Source organism: Pimephales promelas, chromosome 13 (assembly GCF_988280905.1).
Source record: "Pimephales promelas chromosome 13, fPimPro1.hap1.1, whole genome shotgun sequence".
Classification (NCBI taxonomy): domain Eukaryota; kingdom Metazoa; phylum Chordata; class Actinopteri; order Cypriniformes; family Leuciscidae; genus Pimephales; species Pimephales promelas.
In genome coordinates, this window is record NC_142781.1 from 20,498,878 (window position 1) to 20,514,908 (window position 16,031).

The window sequence follows — 16,031 nt, forward strand, 5'->3', positions numbered from 1 at the left end:
ACGTTTGGTTTATGAATGTCAATTAAGTCAAATTAATTCTGCCGACACATGCGGAAGTGCTTTTAAGAGAAATGCACCCAACCCCGTTGGGCGTCTCATTTATTCCCTCCCTTAAGCACCACTTCCAGATCCTTGTGTGCCTCCTATACTCTTTCTTCGCCAGTGTGCTATAATTGTCTTTAAATTAGAAAGTTATTACACACTTTGTATGTCGACTGGGTATACTATTTCCAAATGCAGTGTGAATTTAAAACGAGAAGCTTGTGGGTAGCCCAAATGAAATTCCTTGTTTTTAATAAACTCAGAAATAAGATCCGTTTGAATCTCAAAAGGTAACCTTCGGATGAGGACGTTCTGGAAGAAGTGCGTGGAAAAGTAGCGCTCATGCACACAGCATTAATGAGTGTGTCCACTCTCGACTGACGTCTGTTAAAGTAAGAAAAGACAGAATTGCCTCAAGTAGAAGGGAAGGAAAAAGAGAATTAGGCTTCGAGAGGAATTTAACTGATCTGTGTGTGTGCAGTGAGACAGAGTGAGAGAAGTAGTGACATCTCCACATCGGTGCTCAGTGATCCGTTGAGGGCAAGAATCCAGGGTCACGACCTCATTTGACCCGGGATTAATTTTTTTTACGCTGATCTCGTGGTAATGAGCGATTCAGGATTAAAACCTCATTACGGCCTATCTGGTACCACGGATGGCAGCACAGACCTAAAATCGCAGCAGTCCGATTGTGTTTTGACATATGCAGTATAATCCAACTAAAACAATCTAACTTCCCATCCAGATCTAAAGGTTGGCCAGACCAACTCGCACAGACAACACTGTGCCAGCCTGCATGGTAGTTCGTAATACCAACCAAATTTCTTGTTCTCCTTAAGAGGCTATTCAGTCTACACCACACTAGCTTTCATTTAACACCACAACAATCGTATCGATGCATTTAGGGATGTTATTACATTCTCAAGGTGTTTTTAACTCCCTCAGTCGGAAACTGTGCTGAAGAAGAAGACTTAAACAAGGCTGATTTCCTACTTTTTTTTAGCTTAGTCAAAAGAGCCCGAGCGTCTCAGAATCGGTGTTTGTTTTTCGCCTCTGTCCACATTCATTGTATGCAGAGAGTGTCAATTACCCATGAGGAGTGGGCCGATGGCAGGCAGGACACGCCAATTTAAAGAGCACACTTGTACAGCACAGAACCAGTTGTACAGGGGTAATTGGATCTTTTGCCCCTTTCAACTGACTGCTCCTTCTGTAGTGTTTCGTATGAGGTGCTCGATTGTCTTTCGGAGTAATAGCCTCGGTCCTTTTAACCTGATCTGGAAAATAAAAGTTGTTACTGTTTCTCTGGAGTTACTTCTTCCACATGAAGTGTTTTCTTTTTATTCTTGTACATGAATTTCCATATCTCGGCACCAGATCCGATGAGCCATATACGCACACTGCACAAGTTGCGTAGGGACCTACAAATTACTCAAGGCCCCGCCTCCCCCTCATGTCAAAGCGTGTCAATCAAACGAAAATTAAGCGGAACTCTCCTTCTGGTCACCAAAAGAGAGAAAAAACACAATGAGAGTGAATTGCTGGAACAGCGCTCAGACAGACTTGTGTTTTCTCCTCTCCAAGTTTGATGTCAGCAAAGAACCGTAAAGTACAGATGATGTGCATCTCTCTAATCTGTCTGTCCGTCAAACCCAGCTGGGCAGTGCATATTTTGGTCTATCTGTTTCTGTCTTGCTAATTCTGGCAACTTCCAGGGCTGTGCTCTGTGATTTTGTGCCTGACAAAAAAAAAAAAAAAAAAGTGAATAAAATACAACTTTATACAATCGGAAAAGCTAACTGTGTCGCGCCTTAACATGGGTTCATATGCAAGTGCACAAAATGAAATGCACACTTTTCAGCAAAACATCTGTAGGGACCAGTACAATATGGGCGTGATGGCACTCCTCATCATAGGCGCGCTTACATTTAAAACAAGACAATTATTATTTAGTCTCCAAGTCAGTTTAGTTAAAACTCTGCAAGATGGCATTTTGCATTTAAAATGACTTTAAAGCATTTAAAATGTTGATTGGCTGGACATACTGGTTAATATGGATGCCCATTCTTCAGCATTACTGTCTTGATGGTTATTATTTTGTTATCATTTAAAACACAGTGACATGCTATGACAAGCCATTTTAGCTTGTATTCATTCACAGGATGCATTTTTAATATCAATAATTAAATTTGTACTATTTAAAATGTGAATTCTTGATATTAAGAATGTCTGTTTCTGATATCAGGAATTACATTTTCATTAGTACTATTTACAGGAGGGAGGATTGTAGTGGGAGCACTGGGGTGTCAGGTGTGACTGTGTGGCAATGATAAATGGTTTAAATGGCTCATGGGTCAGGGGGGCTTCAGAAATTTGCTTAGGGCCCAGGGAGGTCAGGATCGGCTCTGTCCAGCCCACCCTCTGACTTCTGAATCTAGTTACACTATACAAACATGTGTACGCTGCTCTTGGGATTTCAAAGGACAATTTTCGACTGACAGGAAAATTGTCGATCTGTAAGACAATTGCATACTTGTAAAATCACTAAACTTTGGCCTTAAGGCAACAGATGTTTGCTAGTTTTGACAAAGCCACTTATCAAGATAAAACCGAGTAATAAAACCAAATAATATTAAGTAAATGGAACCTAAAATGTGTTCAAGTGTAAACGGATGTCTTTAGAGAGAAACTAGAACAGAAAATTCAGTTCTTTAAAAAAAAAATGAAAAAGAGTTGTGGGGCTTTTAGTTCAAGTCTGTTAGATTTGAGAGTTGATCTGCTGATGCACTGACATTAAAATTCTGGCCAATATAGATAATTATATTAATGTTATATCTGATAACTGCCCTCGTCAAGCCAATTCACTGGGTCTGAGACATCTATAATAAGAACTTCCATAAGAACAACCTTACCACTACCTTCAAAAACTTAAATGTGGACAACTATTTGAAATATCCACTGATATATTTATCTGCTCCACAACTTTCATTACATCATGAAAGCTAAAAACGCATATCTATATATATATATATGACATAATTTAAGGCAGGAGCCAAACTTTCATTCTAAACAGCAGCCTCCAGTTCCAGCAATGCAGGACAGGCCACCATCGCCTCTCCGCTGAGAACCAGCCGGGTAATTGAGAATCGAGCGTGATGACAGCCCTCATATCGACTCGAATCTGCGAGCTGGAAGAGAGACCCTGAGTTCAGTGTTAATATGGAGGAAATGTGTCCCTCACTCCCTCTCCGTGGCACTTTCCCCATGGTATGTTTAACCACTGCCCTATAACAACCATTAATGACATGCTTACCTCAGAACGAGTCAACCCACTCCCACTTTTATCGCACGTAAGGGGCCTAGCACAGCAGAAAATCAGATAATTGTTCCGTCTGTCCTAAAGAGGCAGTGTGAGGCGGGGGGGGACGTTTTGTGTGCAGTGGCTGGGTGACATAAAAGCAGATATTAGTGACCTTCTCAAGCCTCCTAATGCATAAGTTAATTCAAGCAGAAGCAAGCGTCTATCATGCTCTGCATTAGAATACATTAGGGATACATTATGCATGGATGTTTTTATATACTCTCAGCTTCTTTCTCTCTCTCCCTCTGTTGGCTGGCTGTGGGATTCAGTATCTGAAAGTGCAGAAGCACTATACAATGCTACAGAAATCATTTACTCATTCTGCTTTGCTTGTGCAGTATTAACTTTGAAATATTTTAATTATCCAGCCACTTAAGTCAAGGCTGACACTCTCACGTCCATGAATTCTTTTCATCCACCTAAGAACTATTGAATAACTCTGAGCGCTTACCAAGAGATGCCAAATGAAACGGCTCCACAAACACATCCTTAAGTGCTGCATTGCAGCTCCTATTCTTTGACGAAGGCCAGGAGACAGAAGAATAGAGGTTTTGCTTTAACCAAGGGTGTAGGAATAATCTGAGAAGCATGTTAAAAAACCTTATCAGCCTGGCTCATGAATATTAAAGAGTCATATGAAGCCATTTTCATACAAGTTAATGATTCTTTAGGGTATAAATGAAAAGTTTGCAATATACTTTAATTAAAAATTCTCATTAGTATTGGAAGAAAACACTAATTTTACCTGATCAAAAACAGCTCTGTTTTCAGCACGCCATTTCAATTCATATGCCTTTAAATGATAACTCCTTTATAAACTATAAACGTGGAATTATGACTTATATTGAGAACGTCGTAACATGCCGTAATGTACCCAGAGTGTAAACCTTAGCTGCATTCTTTGGGAAGCGTGCAAGCTATTTGCAAAGATTAATATAAAGTATACAATTTTACACTCACTTCTTCTGGAGGTGCAGCAGGGACATGAATAGTTCGTAACGATTCTCAGCCAGTCCGGTGAAAAAATATTTGTGAATTGTGCAAACATGAAAGCATTGACGTTGCTCGTGGGGAATTTTCGAAAACAAAACTCAGCCACTGTGTCTTCATCATTTCGATTTTAGGAACATCAAAATGACTGTGTTTGTTATTACACCTAAGAACAGAACACCACAATCATTTAGACGCCATTCTGCTCCAACGTATCAACAATGATAGACTATGATGGCAGCTCGCTGAGGGGGGGGTCTGTGTTGAAACACTGCTGTCAATTAACAATCGTGGGAGGGGCATCAGCTCGAACAGCTCGATTTAAGACAGGGGGAAACATATAAGGAGATTAAAACAAAACACAGAATGGATTTTTAGCATTATATGATGGTTGGGTACAGGCACTGCCCACACACATTTCAGTACAATCAACTTGTAAAAGTTCATGTACCATTATATGACCCCTTTAAAGAGGCAATGTTAATTTTCGCCCAGTAGTTCTAACTGGTTTGCTGAAAAGCAGGTGGCTTTGTTTGATTGACTGCTAATTCTATCATCCAGCAGAGGCTTCTTCTTGGTTGTAAGCTGTTGTTTTATGTAGCCAGCTACATTTTTGTCTATCAAAACAGTAAATAAAATTACTACTGCAAAAAAAAAGTGTTATAATAGTCAATACAGCTTTAAGTGTGGGCAGTTTGACGCATCACTAAAGAAATCCTGCATACACAGCAGGTGGGGAGTTAGGCGGGTATGTGGGACGTCCTCTCTACAGATTTCTGTCATTTGCTGGCTATTTTTTATATTTATGGACGTCCCTCGGCTGGAGCACAGGACTTTAATAGAGCTGGGCCTCCCACAGACGGCTTTTCCAGAGCCCTATGAAAACATTGAGATCGGTGACAAAGCTCTCGCTGGACGGACACTAACGAGGGCTGACGCAATCAACATTACTTAGCTTGACATTTTGACTCTAAGCAGGAAAAGAAAAAAAGGCCCGTGAAAGAGACAGAGCAGCATAAAATAAAAAAAACTCAAGGAGAGGCTGTACCGGTGTGTGAGTGTGTGTAAATGAATATGAGAATGGAGAAAAGCGTGGGTGTTAGATCTGCCTCATTATTGCCCCCGGCTACCGCAAAATGTGTGTGAGTGTGTGAAGGAGCATGTCCTCTTGTTTCTTCAGTTTGCCGCTGCTTCACAAGCCCAGGGAGATTGTGTGTGTATGTGTCATACTTATTTAGACTAACCTGCATAATGAGTTTTTGTATGTGTGAATAATGGTACTTCATGACCCAAAAATGATGGACAGCAAAGGGAAAAAAACAATGCTCAACGTAAACAATGAAATGCTACTAATAAATGTATAAATCAACAACTTTAAAAAAAAAAAAAAATCCTATTCAGAATATTGTTGAGCCTATCGATTTTACAGTCATAATCAAATCATGTTTATTTATTTAGCACATTTTTGATCCAAGAAGTTGATCCAAAGTGCAGCACAATTTTAAATAAATAAATTGATCAAAATATATGTTTACTCTTGTAAAAATATTACATTATATTATATTATAACAAATCATACATAACAAATAATAAATTATAATACTTAATTTTCTTTTTATTTACTTTTGTAAAGTCCAATGTAAAATAAAACAAACTGAGAACAACTAATGCACATCATCATTCTCTCGTGGTTGTGTATGCTTGGACCGGCTTCACGGCGAAGGTTATTCACTCAGGCAGTTGATAGTGCACATAGTTTAGTGCAAACATTAGAAAGACTGAGTGGGGAAAAAGAAAGAGAGGACAAAACGAAATAAAGAGACAGAAGCCAGAAAGGGAGAGAAAGCAAGGAGAGGAGAATTCACTCCGTCAGTAGAGGCTCAGTGATTCAGAAAATAAAGTAGGTAGAAGATGATGGCCCCCCGTTTTGATGAATGTTGAGGGAACTGGCAGAATTGCAGTGACAAGGTTTTCTCTTTTGCTGTCTTGTGCTGTCTCTCCCTCTCTCGCTTGCTGTCTGTCCCTCGACCCCCGGCCCCGGCGTCCACCCGCTACACACTACCAAACAGAAATGTGCTTTCCCAACCACCGTTACCAAGAGCTTTGTCACTTTCAGTTAGAGCGGGGCCAGGGGGACGCTCCGATTTGGCGCTGCACACAAGAACCGCTCAAGCTGCTAAGTAACGCTTTCATTTCTCTCAGGGATCAAAGCCTGAGCTTTTCGGCAAACCGTGAGATGCTTTAGAAGTGAAAAGGCCATTGAAACTCACGCTTGCAGCTGAATCTGAAAGTAAAAATTACAGTTCTGGGTCTAGTCACGTCTAGTTTGCTTGGTGTTTTCTTTAAATGATGTGAATGTAAGTAAGCGAAACGATCACAACCTGTAATATTTTGCCCTAATAATAGCTTTTTAGAGTTCCATATGAGAGTTCTTGATGACACAACCTGTGCCGTAGAGGAGTCCTATTACGATAGCTCTCTCAGAACTCAGTACTATCCTATTAGGCTGTAGAGAGAAGTGGAATCCAATTCAAAAGCAGATCCAGGCAGTAGAGGCTATTCTTTCCGGAGTCTGTCATTGGTAGAGCTGATTGATAAAGATGACTATTTGAAAACACAGATTTGGAAAAGCTCTAAAACATACAAATTACAGCTTCACACTGTGAAAAAAAAATGTTTATCCAGAACAAAAACAAATGTTATGTAACAAACAAAAAACTATTTTATTGGAGGTTGTTTCTGGCTAGGAAGGGAGGGAGGAAGGAAGGAAGGAAGGAAGGAAGGACGGAAGGGAGGAAGGGAGGGAGGAAGGGAGGGAGGAAGGAAGGAAGGAAGGAAGGGAGGAAGGAAGGAAGGAAGGAAGGAAGGAAGGGAGGAAGGGAGGGAAGGGAGGACGGAAGGAAGGAAGGAAGGAAGGAAGGGAGGAAGGAAGGAAGGAAGGAAGGAAGGAAGGGAGGAAGGAAGGAAGGAAGGAAGGGAGGAAGGAAGGGAGGAAGGAAGGGAGGGAAGGAAGGGAGGAAGGAAGGGAGGGGAGGAAGGAAGGGAGGAAGGGAGGGAGGAAGGGAGGGAAGGAAGGGAGGAAGGAAGGGAGGGAAGGAAGGAGGGAAGGAAGGGAGGAAGGAAGGGAGGGAAGGAAGGAAGGAAGGAAGGGAGGAAGGGAGGAAGGAAGGAAGGAAGGGAGGGAGGAAGGAAGGAAGGAAGGAAGGAAGGGAGGGAGGAAGGAAGGAAGGAAGGAAGGAAGGAAGGAAGGAAGGAAGGAAGGAAGGAAGGAAGGAAGGAAGGAAGGAAGGAAGGAAGGAAGGAAGGAAGGAAGGAAGGAAGGGAGGAAGGAAGGAAGGAAGGAAGTCTTAAGGTCCTTCTCATTTTTTTTATTTTTATTTTTTTTTTTATTTTTTTTATTTGGAATCCTTGCCTCTTAGCTCCACCCCGTTAGAATGAGAGGGAAGGAGACATCTGTGTATCCTCGCTCATGACTCTACTGGAAGCCTCTTCGTTCCTCACCCTTTAGTGGCACAATTAGAGAATTGAGATGTCCTTCAAGATAGCAGAATTCAATCGGTTTCTGAGCCACAGACTGGAGGATGTAGGAGTGCGGAAATGAGGAAGCATCAATTTGAGCATTGAGAAGCACCCATAATCACAGTCATTTTTTTGTTACATAACATTTCTTTGAAGGAAGAAAGGAAGGAATATGAAAGTCAAAATTAGGAGAAAATAGACCAAGTGAAACGGCAAAAAACAAAACGGCAACAAATCAGAGCCACTAATATCTCTGAAAGATGTTTGATCTGAAAATCTAGCTTCCTTCAATATAGTGAGCCCCTTGATCACACGTCACCTGCCATGGATTCTAACTCTTACTCTAACAGCCCAGCTGTCCAATGCGACGAGCATGCCATGAGTTTGGAATGGCATTTAAACGTGCAGCAGGACGCACGCCGGAATGTCTGATACCTACAGCGGAGCTGGTGAAGTTCATCCCCACACTTCCTCTCACAAAGCCCAGCGGTGGCAGCCTATTATCAGCCATCACTGTTCTCACTGCACCATCTGACCCCCAGACAGAGTCACCTGACCTACATTAGAAACACTCATTTACAGACGTATAATCATACAGTAATCATGTAATCTCACTGGTCCAAGGTTGCCACTGTCCACATACTGTGAGGTTCAAAGGACACTAATGAAAATGCTTCTATCATGCATTATGAGCATATCAATGAAGAGTTTAATTGAAAAATGACAATACGTTTCAAAATACCCTAGTATTAAGTCCGTTCTTCTTTTGTTTTAATTACAGCAGCACACAATTTACTTGAAAATGATCACCATCTTCTCCAGGATAATTTGAGATGATCCAAAGAGCATCTTGTGCCTCAGTGGAAACAAGAACATCTGACAGTCCTTAGAAAGTGTCACATGATAAATGTCACAAATTAATTCTTTGAATCTGAAAAATCTGAAATATTTCTTATTCATTTTCCAAAATGTTTCATGTCAGATTTTCAGAGTATAAGATTTTGGGGTCTAAATGTATCATTAAATTGGATTCGTACAGCACAGCAACAACAACAACAAAAACAAAATCTCATCTAGTTTCACATTTTTGGTATTTGTGATGCATTGCTGTTATTTCTTATTTCCATACCACCAAAATTGGGCCAGTAAGACATAATAAGAAAGCAAAAAAGATTTGAACGGTAACATCCGTAAACACAATGAGAAATTTTTATCAACACAGCACAGAGACGTTCCAAAACAAGCAATAGCAGAATTATGTTGTCATTTCCAAAGATGAGTAATAGTTAAGGGAGATAATGAGAGACATCCGTGTGCATCCGAGTCTCCGCTGTGGGTGAAGAGAGAAGAAATAGAAATCATGTGATTATGACTTGACTCCCATGCGCTAGAAAAGACAGCACTCTGGATTTTATCAGGCTACCCAGCATCCCCTCCACTCAAGCGTGATGGCCTCAGCCATAAGCGCCTCATCATCTCCGCAATACACACATCAGCACTCCACGTTCAATTCCCAACTACACCACAGCTTCCGTAGGAGAAACCCTCAGACCGCTCCTGACATTACACACCCCATCTGCTGCCACGAGCCGCCCATGTGAATTAGTAGCAAATGACACAACACAATCAAACGGCTGAGGTTGCATAAAAATTGCTCTAGATTTGATCTTGAATTCTGTGGAAATGACAAATTTGACATATGGTTTTTGCTAGGGGTGTCACGATTTCGATATTAAATCGAAATCGATCGAAATTAATTCAATGGTATCGAAATCGAAATAAAAAATGGTATCGTCGATACTGCCACGCCCCATGTCGTGTCCGTGATGGAAAGTTCGGATCGTTTTACTGACTCTATTGTTCAATCTCGTTCATCAAAATTAACTAAACTTTTTTTTGTCATTTCAGGGGCTTTAAATGTTATACCATTAAGTTATGTTACTTGTTTTTGTTATATTTTAAATTTGGCAATGGTGTAGTGTACATTGTGAACAAATTTATATTGCATAATGCATGAATGTGTAGTCTAAAAATTGCATAGCAATCTGCGCTTTACTTTTTTTTTTTAAATCGAGAATCGAATCGAATCGTGACCTTAGAATCGATAACTTAATCGAATCGAGGATTTGGAGAATCGTGACACCCCTAGTTTTTGCCTTACTTCACTCGAAGTTCACTCATGCTGAGACTGGCCTCTGGTTTAAGCATGCGCGCACGCACACACACACACACCCAAACAAACAATCATACTTCACTCTAATTACAGACTTTTCAGGAACACAGACTTCAGTGTTGGGGTGAAAGGTTGCTATGTAATCACAAAAATATGCCACAGACCCTTCTCTCACTGGGCGTTTCAAACAGTGATCCTGACCGCACAGACCATCGGAGCAAATACCCGACCCTGAAAGGGACGCAATTCAAATGAGGGATGAACTTCCTGGGACAGAGGCCAATTTTGGCCCACTCTTCCAGTTTATCTGCTGCCAGCCTGACCTTTGGCTATACAAGCAGCTACACGACTACAAGACATCTCGGAGTGTTAACACGCGTCATGCTTTTCATAGTTTGTCTTAATAAAACAGAGGCTGCATGACGATTCGCATTTGAAGGGCTCACTAAACAGACAGAAGAACCTCAGCCTTCTCATCTCAGCAAAATGTCAAAGTAATGCCTCAGGCTTGCGCAACACATTCACACACGCACGCCGTGCTGATTGCATATCTGAGCTCTGGCGGACCCGAAAAGCTAAGATTATTCACCAAACAAGCTGTGCTTTAAACTGATGGGTTTTTCAGGGTCAGAGGCACATAGCAAAAGCTATTATTTTAGATTTTGCATGCATTCAAGGCCACTTATCTTAGTTTTACCATCAGTTCAGTTCCTTTGACTATCTTTTAAAGGGACAGCTCACCCATAAATGAAAATCCTTCCATTTACTTACTCTTGTGTCATTTCAAACCTGTATGAATTTCTTGCTTCACATATGGAGGCTTTGGATGAGAAACGGACCATTTTTATGAGACTTTTATGGTGCTTGCTTCCTTTATGAAGCTTGAAAGCTACATTAATTGATATTGAATGGAAAACAGCGACCAGAACCGTACTGTTTGGAATCTAGGTCTGGAACGACGTTGATTGTGTAAAATAGTCGGCATGCTGAAAATCAGCCGTTATTAGAAAAATATCAAGCCCGATCTAAAGTGTGGAAAGATTTTTTAACAGAGACCGAATAAAATGGTGCTATGCATGCTCTATAAAACTGAAATGGCAAACCACACCCGCACAACTTCTATACAGGACCATAGAAAGTTTTACACAGCTTTAGAATAGACTGTAAGTTATGACAAAATATGCCTTTACATTGCTTTAACTCATCAAAAAAGTTAAGAAATGTTCTACTATTTTTATAAGTCATACAAGATTCAGCTCTTTTAAAAAAAAAAAAGTCAGTTTAATGAAATTTAAGTTGAAATGATTTAAACATCCAAGTTGATTGAACTTAAAAATTTAAGGCAGCAACTTTTGTAAAGGTTGTCAGTCTCATTGCGTGCATACAGTATTCAGTTAACAAAGCATTTAATGCTATTGTTGGTTATTTAAATATTTAAAGGGTGAACTCACACCTTGATCGCACTCATTTATTTAACTCCTGTCAATCGTGGTAAAACTTCAGGGATTTATGGACAACGTCATGTTTGATACTGTCGCTATTACCGCTATGGTTGGCTAGTTAGTTACAACTGTAAAATGTTTGTTTTTTTCATACAACTGAATAAATATATGTGAATAAATAACTGAATAAATAATAAATATAAATAAATGAATTCATACAAATGAATAAAATAACTTAATAAGCAGCTACTTTAATCTCTAAAAAAAAAAAAAGAAAGAAAAAAATTAAAGCAGCTGCTGCTGTAAATCCCAAAAAGTGACTGTGAACACAGCCATAGTAAAAACCTTTCCTAATTAGGCCTACACTGCAAACCTAAACTTGTAAAATTTCATAGATAGATTAGTTACCGTTACTATTTGTTGGTTAACTATTGGTTATTGTTCATTTGTAAATTAACCAAAGGATTAATCAACTATTCGGAAAATAATCAACAGATTAACAGGGAGGAAAAATAATCATTAGATTATTGAATTAATCAGAAAAAAGAAATAAAAATAATAATAATCAATAGATTAACCATGAGGAAAAACAATCATCAGATTATTTGATTAATTGCAAAATAAAACCATCAATAGATCAATCGATTGGAAAAATAATAGTTATTCCCAGCTCAAGACACAAGTAAAATTTTTTTTTCTTTTTTATTTACTGAAAAAAACATTGCTAAAAAATAATTTAGCACCTGATTGATGAATTTAAAAATCTCTAATTAAATTAAAATTGCACAAGCGCTTTGAAAAATGATGCCATCATACAGTAAATAGCCATTTATTATCCCAAAGCATCTGTCATCGGCAATATGATTGTATTAATCAGACCTCATATGCTCTTTAATCACAGGTTTGGATGCCGTCCACATGGGTGGAACCAAATCCAGTACCGCTCCGTTTTTTCCTATTTTCACTGGTTAAATGTATGGCTCTGATTAAAGCTTGTGTGAACGCCAAAAGGCTTAGTCATTCACCAAGAGCTGGCTAAACTGAAAATCAGAGTCATTGATCTTTCTTAAAAGAACATAAAGAAATACTTGAGTCACATAAGAAAAGCTCAAAATCACACCCACCCACATGATCATGTTAGACCGACCCACATAAATAAATATGTATATATAATTAGTGTTGCATTTAAAAGTTTTTCTGATCATCCGATTATGATAGATGCACATTCTTTTTTGCATGCTTGCTTTCTTAGATGGTGAGTAATGAGGAGAAAGAGAAGAAAGGCACAGAGAGAGAGAGAGATAGGCATGTATGTGATGTTTTATTTGGCCTGAACGCTGCAATCAGAGGCAGAGAGAGGGACACATCTGCAAAAGCCTGGACATGCTCCGCTCCAGCCAAATTGGCATCAAAGCGAGAGAGAGAGGTAGAGAAAACGAGAGAGAGACAGATGAGAGATTGAAGGGTAAGAGAGAACTGCTCGTTCAACAAACACTCCAATTCCGCTTGTAGCCAGAGAAAATATGAAATGAAAAACAGAGGAGGCTGCCTGGGCCTAAAAACCAAACAAAGAAAATATTTTTTTTTTCCTTTTACAAAGAAGCCAAATTTATTTTCCAGCCTACAGTGTCGACCCACACTTGCCCCTCTCTCTCTTTTTAATGACCTCTTGTTATCCTGCTAGTGATGGAGAGAACATTTGCTCAGGTTGATGTCACCGTTACTCCACACAGATATGCGGTGACAACCCCTCAGGTTTTGTGTTTAACATATCTGCACACTGACATGCCATATAGGCACTCGTTCAGCCAAACGCACCTGGCAACAAACAGATACATACCATACAATGTGTACTCCGCTTTGTGTGTGTGTGTGTGTGTGCTCAGTTGGATTCGAACAAATCTGCAATAGCCATAAATAAACCTTGTTAATATTGTATCATATCCCTTTAAACAGAGGGTTACAACAATCTTCAACAAACTCCGCCTAGTGTTTTTTTTTCTTTGTCACAGAAACACATTAACATTTAAATTACAGAAACATATCAAAAGAATTTGATAGTAAAATAGGATTTTTTTTTTTATTTTAAGAAAGAGACATTAGATAACAAATCCATCAAATTCCGCTGGGAAAGCCTCCCGTCTGGTGTGTGTTCTTCAGTTTTGTGAGGCAGATCAAACAGAGAGAAGAGAACTGTTCTGATCGGCTATGTTTTGTGATTGATGGTGTAGTGGCACGCCCCACTTTCATGTTCGGTGTGAACAGACAAATTGCTTGCGACTGCAATCCTTGTTATTACAGTCGGACAAAACGAGTGACTCAACGTTACAATTGGCTTGTTTTGAGATGCGTCTGGTTTTGTTCATCTGCGCTGCAGTGAACAGACTTTGATGGAGGTCATCTTAACTAACACTAAACTAATTCCAGACACGCTCGCACACCAACACCAGCTGTTCGTCTGCCACAGCGGCAAGACTTCTGAGTCATGCCATTGCGGATCGTGTTTGTTTGCATGTATCTGTCATCGCAGGTGAGCAGCCCTATCATTTTTATGTCTCATCTGGACTTGACGTCTTCTTCACAGGCGCACAGAACCCAGCGTGAAGGAATCGCTTCTATGGCACGCAGCTGCGTATGAATGGCTGCCACATCTTTCTTTTTTAGCGTGTTTAGACAAAGTCCTTGTCGGTACTTACAGATGTATTGCCTCACGAAATTTATTCCAAGTGGTCTTGCTTCTGTTGGCCTGCGATATTACTGTGCGGTGACGTCCATCGGATTACAAGTAATGAGGCCCAGAAAGACCCACTGCTCTGTTCTGTTAGCGAACAGAAACTTCTGTTGATTGTGATTAATGTCGAGTTGAAATGGAACCAGAAACAAACAGATTTGTTAATGAGAATTGTTGTATTAGAAATAAAAAAAAGTACGTTTTTAGTGGTTGGGCAGTAGATCTGTTTTAATCACACCTGTAATGATGATTTGTTATCAATGACCTGGTAATGAGATGATTCATGCCCCGATTAACTCTGGCTCTGTGAAACAGACGTTTCAGGGAACCGGACTATGCAACGGGGGCTGAAAGTTCAAGCTGATTTCAGTGCTTTTATTCTTCTCTTTGGTTTTGTTCCTGAGAATGGGGTGATCAGAGTGAGAAAGAGCTGATTATTCTCTCTGTCTGAAGAGAAGAGGATTCTGGTATCCATCTGGCTCGCTTTAGTGTGAGAACCTGAGCGCTGCTGACGGATCCTCTACAAGCTACAACAAAGCTCTCTCTTACTCAGCCGTGGTTTACCAAAGCTCTCCTCTTACACCCTTTCCCACTAAATGAGTCAAATCGAAAACACAAGAGAGGCAAACATTTTTGTTTTTAACTCACAGGCAACCTTGAAAATAGTATAAAATATGAGTATAAAAAAAGTCTAAGATCACTAGTGGATTTTATATATATATATATATATATATATATATATATATATATTAGTGCAGCCAAACGATTAAAATATTTAATCACGATTAATCGCATTAATGTCCTAGTTAACTCGCGATTAAATCACAATTAATCACACATTTTGATCTATTCTAAATGTCTCTTGATTTCTTTTTGTCCCATTATTTTTTCTCATTTTAATGCTCTTATCAACATGGAAAAGTGGATCGGCTTTTTTTTATTGAAAACAACATTGGCATATACAGTGTGTTTAAATTCACACTAGAATTCTCACTTGGAGCAAATAATCTCTCAAACAATGTAACACTGTCCATCAATAAAAGGGTGAAAGAAATACTGACGAGGTCCTTATATTGACGAGGGGGCGGAAAATTTGCATCAGCTGTGTGTGTGTGTGTGTGTGCATGGCCATCATCAAGCGGTATTTCAGACTGGACGTGCTGCGATGATGATAGCTCAGTTCACAACGACAAAACACACAGATCACTTTGGTCTTGTCAATGGAACCATTTGGCAACTTTTTAAACGTAAACTTTCCATTCAGAATCTTATTGGTGTCCATTTCGATGTCTTGTGTTCGTCATCCACTCAAAACGTAACATTAGCCAACTATTTGGCGAGCTCGCAAGCCCAAATGAGTGTGTGCGGCATGCCTGTTGTTTTGTTTACGGTCTAGCTAGATCCGCTTGCGCTTTGGTCGACGAAGCAACAAAATGTCTTCGCTCGGCACAAGTAGCGCAGCGCGCGCATGGCGCGTCCTGTTTCAAAAACATATGGAAGAAAACTACAAAGTTAGGCCAAAACGACCGTTAATCGAGCGTTAAAAAAATAACGCCGTTAAAATGGGTTTGCGTTAACGTCGTTAATAACGCATTTTACTAACAGCCCTTATATATATATATATATATATATATATATTCAATTTGAACAACTGTTCATTTAATAAACAGGCAACCTTGAATGTAAAAATGTAAATAAACAAGACTGATGAATGCAGTCCAAAAGACTTTTTTATTTGATTCTACTGTTATTTAATAAAGAATCTTAAATATT

At 39.6% G+C, this 16,031-nt stretch overlaps 1 protein-coding gene across 4 annotated transcripts in view; it reads right to left on the reverse strand.

Moving 5' to 3' along the window:
- The window catches only part of epha7 (eph receptor A7), a 76,315-nt gene that overhangs the window by 18,922 nt on the left and 41,362 nt on the right, over positions 1 to 16,031 (reverse strand). The gene's annotated exons all lie outside the window — the stretch shown is intronic.